Source organism: Equus asinus, chromosome 6, assembly GCF_041296235.1.
Source record: "Equus asinus isolate D_3611 breed Donkey chromosome 6, EquAss-T2T_v2, whole genome shotgun sequence".
NCBI lineage: Eukaryota > Metazoa > Chordata > Mammalia > Perissodactyla > Equidae > Equus > Equus asinus.
Window position 1 is genome coordinate 85,840,200 of NC_091795.1, and position 11,152 is coordinate 85,851,351.

The window sequence follows — 11,152 nt, forward strand, 5'->3', positions numbered from 1 at the left end:
GTGGAGAGCAAGCTCCACAGGAGGGAATGTGTGATGAGTCTCCAGGGAAACTCACCATTTAAGTTGCAATCAATAGATGTTGAGTGTCCAGAATGAGGAGGTTGGAGTCTCGCTCTACGCTACATGGTCAGACCTTGCAGTGTGTTCAGAGGAGAGCAAGTATGACGGTGAAGACCCTCAGTGACCGTCTGAGGAATGGCTGGAGTAACTGGGGATGGGTCAACTGGAGAAGCAAAGGCTCCGACTGGGGGCGTGCTCATTCATCATCTGCAACCCTACAAATCCATCAGGAGGGGCAGGGACAGGGGTCTTATTCTGTGGCCCCGGACAGAGTTAGGGCTGAAGAGGAGAGCCACAGGGAAAGAGAGTTTGGTGCCCGAGTGGAGAGGGACAGAGAGAACAACACTAGGTGACAGTGGCTTTGGTCGCAGGCCTCTGCCTTGGTGGGCAGCATCTGGTTCCCATGGGAGGTCACAAGATGGCCCGGACACTCTGGCCTCGCTCCACCTGGCAGCTCTCACCCTGGAGAAGTCGGATTCTCAGAATGCAGGGCCTACCGGAGCCCAGGACCTTGGGGACAGGCCTCAGAAGCCTTTGGGGGCAGAGGGCACTGAGGTCAAAGGGACTCCGGTCAGGCCATCTTAGGAGAGATGTCCTGCACCTTCACCTCGTGTGTCTTTATGTCAGCTTGCTTTGTAAAAGTGTGCAGACACATCTGAGAGCGAGGGCTGGGGTCTGCGAGCCCCCACGCTGGGCTGCAGTTCACTCCCAGGAGGGAGCTGGGACCCTCTGGCCTTGCTGGCAGCGGAAAAATTGGTTTGAATAACTCAGGAGGCATTTTTCCTTGGTAAGAGAGAGAAGCTTGTGGATTATTTTTAAAGTAGCCTTTATTGTTTGTTCCAATTACAGACGTAATATATACTTGATATAGAAAATGTTAAAAATGTAGAAAATTAACATCACTTATAATCCTACCACCTATTATAAACTATATTTTGGTCTTTTTTTTTTTAACGTGCTGAAGAAACATGTCCACTTCCTTGGTCACCAGATTGAGGTAGCCTAGTGTTCACAGTCTGGCCCCAAGAACCGGTACGAGAGCGCCTGGGGGGGTCCCGTGTCCTGGGGCATTGGGCTGGGGAGACCATGGGATGATGACCAAGCCTGGTCCTGGGTTCAGTGGTCAGGCTCTCCACACTTGGCCACTTGGGTTGTGCCTTTCAAAGGGGTGCTGTTCTTGGTCCACTGGCCCTGACACTTTCTGGGCCACTGACCTATCACGGAACCAGGGTCACCATCCCTGGGGGCACCCAAACATTCTGTTCTCCTGGACTTTCCCTCAGGCTCCTCCCCCATTCCCAGCCTCACCTCCATCCTCTGAAACATTAAATGGCCTCATGACACACCTACCATCTTTGTGAGAGCAGAAGATGGTGCCAGCTTACGTGCCTTAGGAATTGTGCCAGAAGGAAAAGCATCGCGACTTACTCTCCCTGCCTCAGATGTACATGGTTGATGGCTGTCATAATTCTATATGGCCATGTCATTCATATATGTATATAAGCTTTTTAAAATTGCCTTGCAGCCTACCTTTTTCCCTTAATATTTTACAGTTATTTTTCCTTTGTATGAATGTTCTTCAAAAACACCATTTTAAATGGCTGTATAATCATATATCTGTATTGTAATATGCTCAATTATTCACCTATTTTGGAACATCTGGGCTTCCATTTTTTGCTATTCAACATTCTTTTTATTAGCCATCTTTGTCCATAATTTTTTGTTCGAATTTCTAATTATTTCCTCAGAGAAAATTCCAAGATGTTTAGGTTTTCTAGTTAAATATCCTTCATACAGTCTGCCAAAGTGTTTCTAGAAGGGTTGCCCCTGGCTCATATGCTACCACCAGCCCAGGTCTGAGAGGGCCGGTGTCGTGGGTCTGCACGAGCTTATGGTAACACCAGTAAAGCAAATCCTATTATCCAAAAAGTCAATACTACTATTTCAAAATTATAACATATGATTATCAATGAAACAAACGTTCACAATTATTAAGCCATTTTAAATTTGGGGAGTCAATTATCTGCTTTCTTCGCTTGTTTTTCTAACACAGTTTGATGGATTTATTTAAAAATCGTGTTATGAGCTCTCTATACGTTGCCGTTGTGACATCTGTGGCATATGTGTTTTACTAGTGTGTTGTTTACTTTTATTTTTGTTTTTGGTGGTTTTTAGCATACCAAAGTTTTACATGTTTACATTGTCAAAGCCATTGGCTTTTCCTTCTGCAACATTGTGCATTACTTAGAAAGTCATTCCTGGGAAACAGCTTTTTAAATGGGTCAAGAGGTTGCCTCTTCCTCTTCTTGGTTCTCTATTTTTGGTAGATTTTGAACAAACATCCTTTTCCCGAATCTCATTTTCCCGGGAACATCTGGAATGTGCTTGCTTTTATTTCTCCGTCCCCTGAGGCCAGTGCCTTGGGGTAGGAACAGGCTCTCACAGCGTGATGGTCTCCGGGTGGGGAAACTGGAGTGCAGAGGTTTGGGTTCCAGAAATGGCTCATTCTCCACCTTCAAGGTGGCCATGCACTGTTCTGAAAGACATCTGGTCTTTCCCACCAAAGAAATGAAAGTGCTGTCCCAAAACCTCTTAAATGTGATGTATCAGCCAGTGAAGACCATCTGTTTATGGGCCTCAGACCAACTCAACCCGCTTGTTTCTGTGCTCTTGGGCAGGACAGTCCTGGCTCCTTAGTAGCCAGAATGCCTGGGGGCTTTGAGGGTCTGTGGGTCCAGACGCGTGGCTTAGCCATTTGTCTCTGCCATGGGCCCATTGGAACCATATTCCCTTGGAGCCCAAATGGCAACCCATTGCTGAGCTTCTGTAATGCATGCATGAAAATGGCCACTGTGGAGAATTCGCTCAGCTCAAAGTCAGGATCCTTGAGTTCTAGCCCCAGCTCTGCCTCCTCCCAGCTCTGTGACCTTGGGGAGTTTCCTTTCTGTGGAAGCAGGACTATAACACCCAACTTGCAGGATTGGTGTGAGGATTAGAGGATCGTACCTTGTGCAACAGCTGGCACACAGTAGGCACAATGATGCTTATTCATCTGATGATAATGATGCTGCTGCTACCAATGAACAAATGATTTGTGCACAATCTCCCCCAGAAAGGGAGCAACATGGCAAAGATAGCCAAAGTGTGGGGCCAGGAAGAGGGCCAAGATAACTCCAGACTTCAACTGTAATTTCTCTACTATTTGGAGATATTAAATTCTCAGTCCTTCAAAGCATCAAAGGATTTTAGAAGAGGAAGTTGGGTGTTGTGGCTACACAAAGGGGCTTTGAAGTCGAGAGCTGAGTTCTTACGCTTCCGGATCTGCCACTTCTAACTGGATGAACTTGGGCAAGTTACTTATCTTCTCAAGCCTTAGTTTCTGCATCATAAAATGGGGCTGTTAGCCGTGCCTCTCTTGTAGAGCATTGTGGGGACTAAATAAAATAATACCCATAAAGTTAGGGTGAATTTATAGTGATCTTCCAGGCCAGGACACTTTAGAGAGTGAAAGAAGGCACTATTAATAATTGTCCAGCAACCCAGGACTGTCCCAGGCACACCAGGGCCTATGGCCACACTGAGTTGAGGGCTTAGCTCCTTGCCTAACTGCTGCGCCCTCAGTGACAGCAGCTTGTGTTGTTGAAGTCTATGTGGGCTCTCTCCACAGCTAGACAGCCCATGTTGGAGACAGAAAAGAACCATCTATGTCTCAACAGAGATCCTGGATGGGGCGGGTGGCGAGGATTCACAGCCACGACTCTGGGGGGAAGCCAGGAGCAGCTAGAGCCTCGGCAAGCCCTCTCCGTCCTCAAGGAGACTGTCCTCTATGGAAGGAGGCGGTGAGGGAGCAAGTCCCTTTCTCAGGGTCACAGCAGGGAGGCCCTGTTTGGACTGGCCACTCTCTACTCTCGGTCCCACGGGACCAAGTTAAAGCCAGCTCTGGACAAGGCAAAGCCATCACTTCCGGCCTGAGTTTGGCCCTCCCCTCTTCTGGTTCTCTGGGGCCCCTCTGAGGCCCACGCAGAATGGCATCTGAGTAGCTCCAGAGGTCATAGCCTTTTCCCCTTATCCTTGAGAGGGCCCCTCATCCCTCTCCCCAAGCCAGCCGGATAGAGAGTGAACAGACATATGGTGTGTGCAATCCCTCTTAGGCCCTCGGCCTCCCTCCCAGCCTGTTAGCATAAACACATTCCTGAAGCCGAGCAGGAACCAAGAGTGACTCAGGCCTCAGGAATGTGCAATCTGATCCCCTCTCTTGGGGGTAAATTCCTCAGCCGAAGGTGGGCAGCTAGCTGGCCAAGCCAAGAAGCCCTGGAGGCCCTCTGCTGCACCCGGGGTCTGAGCGGCTGAGTCAGGGCTCTGGACTGGCTCTAAGGAAACAACCTCTTACAGCTGCAGCCTCTGGACTCTGCTCCTCCCACTCAGACCCCCAGAGCCTTATGGCATTGCGGGGGTGGCAGGGGTGGCAGAGGTGGGGAGCGGGTGTGGGGGTGGACGGAGTGCTGGGGACCCCATTCCACGTTCAGGTTCAGTGCTCAGATCCTGGAGCAAGCAGGCTGAGTCAGCAGAGGCAGGAGGCTGGGAGCAGGATTGTGGTGGGAGCAGACACACCAGTCCTTCCCAGGCCCAGCCGCTGAGCAGCAGAAGAGAAGAGATGTCTCTAGATGGGAGGCTGAGGGAGCTGTCAGCCAGGGGATCCCATCCACCTGGCTTCCCCGCATGGCCCTCCGGGATGCTGGCTGCTTTCAGGGGCAGCAACTGGGAGGCTGCAGCTCCCTGTTACTCATGCCCTGCCGCCTGGCCCAGCCTAGGCTGGGGCTTCTCTGGGGACACAGCTCTGCGTCCTTGTTCAGTGCCGCCAAGCAGTTTAGTAGGGAATCTCCTAAAATCACAGAAGAAATCTCCCTTTTGATGGCTCTGAGGGTGCCCATTTGCTAGAAGGGCAAAACACTAAGTAAGCCTACGTCTGTGAGCCAGGTACCAAGTAAGGAAAGAATCGGAACCCCAAGTCATGGTGCACAGACAAGAAATGCAGGACCTTTGGCCTGAAGCACAGACCTGGGCAGCTTGGTGGGGGACCCAGTTCTGGGACTAGACAAGGCACAGTCACCCACCATCACTATATATGGAACAGTTAGCTGGCCAGGTCCAAAGAGTGACCTACTGCCTTCCAGCCGCTCTCAGACAGGTCAAGGAGACCTTGACCCCTACAGCATGGTTTGGTGTGCACTGGCAGTGCCGAACCCTGGGTGTTGCAACGGCCAAGACAGGGAGCTCACCTGAGAGTGTGGTGGCCACACCCTTCCTCTGTTGGAGGACTCCCAAGAAAGGTGGCCCACCTCCTCTCTCTGTGGAAGATGAAGTGGGGCTGCTGGCCCCTCCTTGCTCCTGGGCCAGAGTGATGGTTGGGACCTACACTTGACCCCACCTTTTCCCTGGGGCTTTGAATGTGGAGGGAGTGACGCAAGATTTCAGAGAGAGGCTGAGAGACCGGAGAATCTAGCAGTGTCCATCCAGGGGTGGCAGACCCTAGCATACTGTCCCCCTTTGCTCACCTCCCTGGTTCCTGCCTGTTTCCAGCCTGGTTCTCCAGCCTTCCCGATAATCCCGTTAGCCACCCAATGTCCTTCCATTAAAATCCTTTTCTAAGTAAGTTTGCCAAAGCTCGTTTCTGTGGTTTGCATGCGAAGGCCAAGTGCCATGGATTGGCGTGTGCCAAGGCCTGGGGCGTGAGAGATCCGGGCTCAGGACAGCTCAGAGGGGTTATCCACGATGTCAGGACCACACCTTTGATCGCATATGCTTTGCTTTAGAAGCCTTGCTTGCTTAGGGTATGAGCAGAGGCTGAGGGTGACTGAGAGCCTTGGTTCTGGGTGGAGGAGCTGGCCCTGGGAGCTCTCAGGCTGAGAGTGGCAGGTAGGTCAGAATGTGAGGGGACATTGAGGCAGGCCCTAGGGTCCAGGGTTGGTGAGTGGCACAGGGCTGGGACTCCTCCTCAGCCTGCTCAGAGCAGGCAAGTACCCCATCCAGCCCATGGTGTGGCAGGCACAGAGATCAAAAGTGGTGAAGGTGCGGGAGGCAGGGCAGGCAGAAGTACTCAAGAACTGGGCAGGCAGCTGAGCAGAATCCCAGATTCAAGGGCTCACCCCTGCCCAGGCCACCAGCTCCTCGGCCTTGTCTCTCCATAGCGCATGGAGGCCTGAAGCGTGGGCTCCCAGGGCAGGGCATGGGCGCTGGATGTTCTGACCCTGCCAGGTCTGAACCCAGCCATGGGGGCAGACCCAGCATAGCGGGTGCTTGTTCCTGTTGGACATTGTTCCTCCCGAGAGCAGGATGAGCCGAGCCCAGCGGGCTGAGGTCACGTCTGCCCAGTGACAATCATCCCACTGTCCCTCTGTGGGGATACACAGCACCCTCCCAGCTGCTCCTTAGCTGACCTTTTAGGTGCCTGTGAAAGCCGAGTGGAGAGGGGGTGGGTGGGTCCCCTGATGGCAACGATGGCAGGGGCAGAGGAAGAGGTTACAGTGTAAGGGGCTGACCAGTGACGGGGAGAGGGGCCCATCTCTGGGGCCCTCTCAGCTGGAAAGGGGGAAATTCGAGGACCATCCCAGGGCACCCACAGAGCACACCCTTGCCTGCTGCCCCCATCCCTTCCCTACTGGTTTGTGCTGCCCAAGAGGCCAGCCATCCTCCAGGACCTCTTTTCCCGCCCATCTCTCTTTCCCAGCCTCCTCCACACTTGGGTTGATAAGAACTCCAGCACCATCCCTGTCTGCCCGCCCTTCCTCCAGAGGTTCAGAGCCCTTTCCTTCCACCTGCGCTGGGAAGGCTGTGTGTCCAAGGCTGTTCTGTGCTGCCTGAGTCTTCATCTCCCTTCAGCAGACCAGGAGCCCTCCCCTTCAGGAAGGCAGGCAGGCAGATTGGTGGACAGACCCTAGGGTGGCCTCATGATTCCCCGCCCCGTGTTCTATCCATAATTTCCTCCTCGTGGGTGTGGGTGGAACCTGTTTCTTGCTCCTAGCAAATAGAATATGGCAAAGATGAAGGGATTTTGCAGGTGTCATTAAGATCCCAAATCAGTTGAGCTAATCAAAACAAAGATTGGGGCACACCCAGTGCCATAGTGGTTAAGTTCATGCACTCCGCTTTGGCAGCCTGGGGTTTGCTGGTTCAAATCCTGGGCACAGACCTACACACTGCTTATCAAGACATGCTGTGGCAGCATCCCACATACAAAGTAGAGGAAGATGAGCACAGATGTTAGCTCAGTGACCATCTTCCTCAAGCAAAAAGAGGAAGAATGGCAACAGATGTTAGCTCAGGCCAATCTTCCTCACCAAAAAAAAAAAGAAAGAAAGGAAAAAAAACCTCAGAGATTGTTCTGTGTGGGGCTGGATTAATCTGGTAAAAGCCCTTAAAAGAGGGATTGGGCCCTCCCTGAGTTGAGAGTCTCTCTTTGCTGGCTTGATGGAGTAAGGAGCCATGTTGAGGAAGCCCACCTGGCCAGGAACCATAGGCAGCCTCTAAGATGAGAGGTGGCCCCCTAGCTAACAGTAAGCAGAAGAGCTGGGCCTCAGTAACACAGCTGTAAGGAAATGCATGAACTCAGAAGCAGAGTCTTCCCTGTTGGAGCCTCCAGATGAGAAAGCCACTCAGCTCACACCTTGATTACAGTCCTGTGAGACCCTGAGCAAAGGATCCAGCTAAGCCGTGCCCAGACTCCTGACTGGGGAAACCGAGATGAGATGATGAAAGGGGGCTGCTTAAGCTGCCAAGTTGGTAGTAATTTGTTACATAACAAGAGAAAACTAACACCGGCATGGAAGTGGAAGGGTCAGCACTCAGGCTGGAGCCTGGAAAGGGAGGGAGGTGTCTTTCCTTCTTCAGGGTCAGAGCCCTGATTCCAAGTCCCCAGAGGGCCAGAGGCAGCAGCTGGCCAGTGGGCAAGGGCCCTCACTGGGACCTGGTTTCCAGGTTTTGCTGAGGAAAGTCTGCACTGGGGACGGGTGTAACCGGGAGTGCGTGTGTGGGACACTTACCTGGGGGTGAGTCCTCTGCAGGTGGGTCCTGGGGCCTGGTCTAGTACCCTCAACAGGAGTGGAATTCCTGTTTGCAATTGAATTTGAATAATACTGAATTTGCATAATGATTCTCAGTGAAAACTGATCACTTGCCTGGTTGGCCTTCACTCCCACCAGCAGCTCCTGGGCTCCCTGTTCCCCACAACTTGCCAGCACTTGATAGTATCCCTCTTGGCAATTTTTGCCAATCTCACGGCTGTAATATAATATCTCATTGTTTTAAGTCGCATTTCCCTGATAGCTAGTGAGGCTGACAACCTCTGCACGCACTTGTTAGGCATTTGAGTTTCCCTTCCTGTGAATTCTCTTTTATATCCTTTGATTCCTCTCAAAAACTTTTTTTGCTTTTTTCCCCTGGAGGTATCCAAGGACCTCCAGCTTGGTCCAAACCCAGGGGCAGCCACTCAGCCCTCCCCTCCTTATCCCCTGGCTCTGCCCAGCTCTGCCACCAGGCCCTGTGCCTTCTGCACTAGCCCCTTGGGTCTGTGTCCCTGAGTGTGGGCCGCTTTCTGGGGTAGAGCGTGGGTGTGGGTTCAGGATCTTCCTGCCCTAGATAAGAATCTGGAGAGATTATGATAGAAACAGATTTATAGCTGTCTGTCCTGTTGATCCACAGCATTTTTACTTGCTTTTTGTTTAAGCCAGGAGGCAGAGAGAGGCAGTCTGTTCCCTCCCAGGCCTGGCCCGGTCCCTCATTAGGGGTATTCTGATGGGACTTGTGGGTGGGTGACTAGATATTGATTTTCTCCTGTTGCAGGGACCCAGGCAGCCCGGAGGATCCCCACCCCCGAGACTGACTACAGTCACAGAGAACCAGAGAGAAAAACACAAGTGACCCCACTGAGGCTGCAGAGGCAACGGGGGCTTCCGGGACAAACAATGGCCCTCTGTGTCTGGTTTCTCCTGAGGCCCGGAAGCGCTGGTGCGTGGCACACCGATGAGTCATGCAGGATATCTCCCCGGCCTGCTTTGTTCTGCCTGAAAATTGCTCCCCCGACCTGAAAGGGCAGATGATGTCATCGGCTGCTCTGGGGAAGCCCTGTCACTGGACAGTCCCAGGAATGTCGCCTCCCACTAACAGCTCCCAGTCCAGGTCCCCGGCCTTGAGAGAGTTCCCGGAGGTGGGGGGTGGGTGCTAGGCAGAGAGAGCCCGCTAGGAGGAATAGACCCTCATGGAGTCCAGGGAAACCCCTGCTTTGTTCCCTCCAGACGCAGTGCGTGTGTGCTGGCTGCCCAGGCTCAGCTGTGTCCTGTGGAGTTTCCTGGACTCACGAGAAGCCCCGGACAAGTGTATTAGGGGCATCCCAGGGAGGGCCGACCAAGACTGGCAGGAAGCCGAGGGCTGGAGCGGTCACCGAAACCTAGCTTGGACTGTGCGGCCTGGGAGGGAATAAGGACGGACTTTCCACTTGGCTGGATTTGACAGAGATTTCAGAAACAAAAGTCATGTGATACTGAGGCCATTTCGATTTTCGGAACTTGGACATTGCTGCCATTTTCAGTTGTTTAAAGTATATCCCACTGGATGGTCCAGAGTGTGGCTCCAGAGTCACACAGCCACACACCCACTGACTGCATGGCCTTGAGCAAGTTACTTTACCTCTCTGAACCTTGGTTTCGTCCTCTATAAAATGGGATGGTGGTACTGCTCCTAAGGCTGTGTGGGCATGCAGAAGTTTACTATGCCAGCTGCCTAGCCATGGCCAGCCTTAGGTAAATGATGGTCTCCTCTCTTCCCTTCATTCCCCTAGAGCTTGGATGGGGCTCTTAGTTGGGCTTCTATTCTGGCTCACCTCCCGGAGACTCATGGCCTGGACATATTCTTTGCACCGCCTACCTTTCCTCCGGATGCAGGTGGTGAGTGAGGCCACCTGTCAGATCCTCTGGTGAAAGAACCGCCGCAGTCAATCAGAAGCCCAAGAATGATGTCATCGCCACCTTCTGCTGGGGTTCCACATCTGGCTGGTTACCATGGCAAGCAACTGCTCAGAGGACAGCCCAAAGAGAAACACTGTAAGGATGGAAAGTCTAGGCCAGCAGGCCCAGGGGAGAGGCGTGGGGATCCCAGGGCTCGGCCCCGGAAACCACTGAGACCCAGGCCCCTCCTACACACACTGCATCTGTCCCACCCCTAGGGCAGCCCTGGAGCAGCTGAGGAGCCACAGATAGCACACCAGGACCTGGGCAAGAGAAGCCGTTCTCGATGGGCGCCTCTCCACCTCTGCCCTGTGCTGCTGTCCTTAGAGCGCTGGCCCTGATCCGCCTGCCTGTACCCTTGCCAGGGATCCACAAGTCACCTAAAGGGAAATGACACGGTGCTGAGTGTTCCCTGTCAGAGGCTGCCAGCCCAGTGGATCATCACGAGAAACTAGACACGCAAGTCGCAAGTCCACAGTCACCCCTGACCACAAAAACACCCGACTGTGAAGGGAGTTGAAGAGTCACACTGGAGAGGTTTGAAGACAGAGGCCACGTCGGGGCAGGCCCTGGAAACGTGTTTTCAGGGGGTTCTCCCATGGCCGGCGTGTGGGTTACTGAGTCGTGTTACGCAGTCTCTGGAAGGCCCGGCCCCACGCAGTCCCAGTGCCAGGACTGTCGCTTGGACAGCGCACTCCCTCGTGGTCCCCTTCTGCCCACGTGGAGCAGCAGTGGCTCTCAAGAGGCCATCCAGCCCAGGGTTCAAAAGCCCCGTCATTTCAGCTTCAGCAACAACCTCAGTCGGTCTGGACCCTGCTTGTGTCCGTCTCCTGCCCATCTCCACCTCCCGGAGGACCCTCCAGCCACAGAGAAGCACCCTCGCACTTCCCAGATGGGCCCTCCTTCCGCCCGCAGGTCTTTCTTCCCCATCGCCCCCTCTGTCCGCGTCAGGGCTGTGTTAAAGCCACTGACATGTCACTGGAAATGCACGGAGTTGGGAAAATTGCATGGACTAGAGCTTCTCTTGGGGAGAACACTGCATGTGGTTCAAAGGAAGTCTTGGACAAGACACTCAGAGAGGAGGTGAGACCCCC

The 11,152-nt window shown here is 53.2% G+C and overlaps 1 long non-coding RNA gene across 1 annotated transcript in view; it reads left to right on the forward strand.

Annotated features, from left to right (window-relative positions):
* LOC123286478 (uncharacterized) overlaps positions 1-11,152 on the forward strand; it is a 33,153-nt gene that overhangs the window by 4,361 nt on the left and 17,640 nt on the right. Inside the window, exon 2 of the long non-coding RNA XR_006528863.2 lies at positions 8,899-11,141. This is a non-coding gene — a long non-coding RNA (uncharacterized lncRNA). The remainder of the gene's footprint in view (positions 1-8,898; positions 11,142-11,152) is intronic.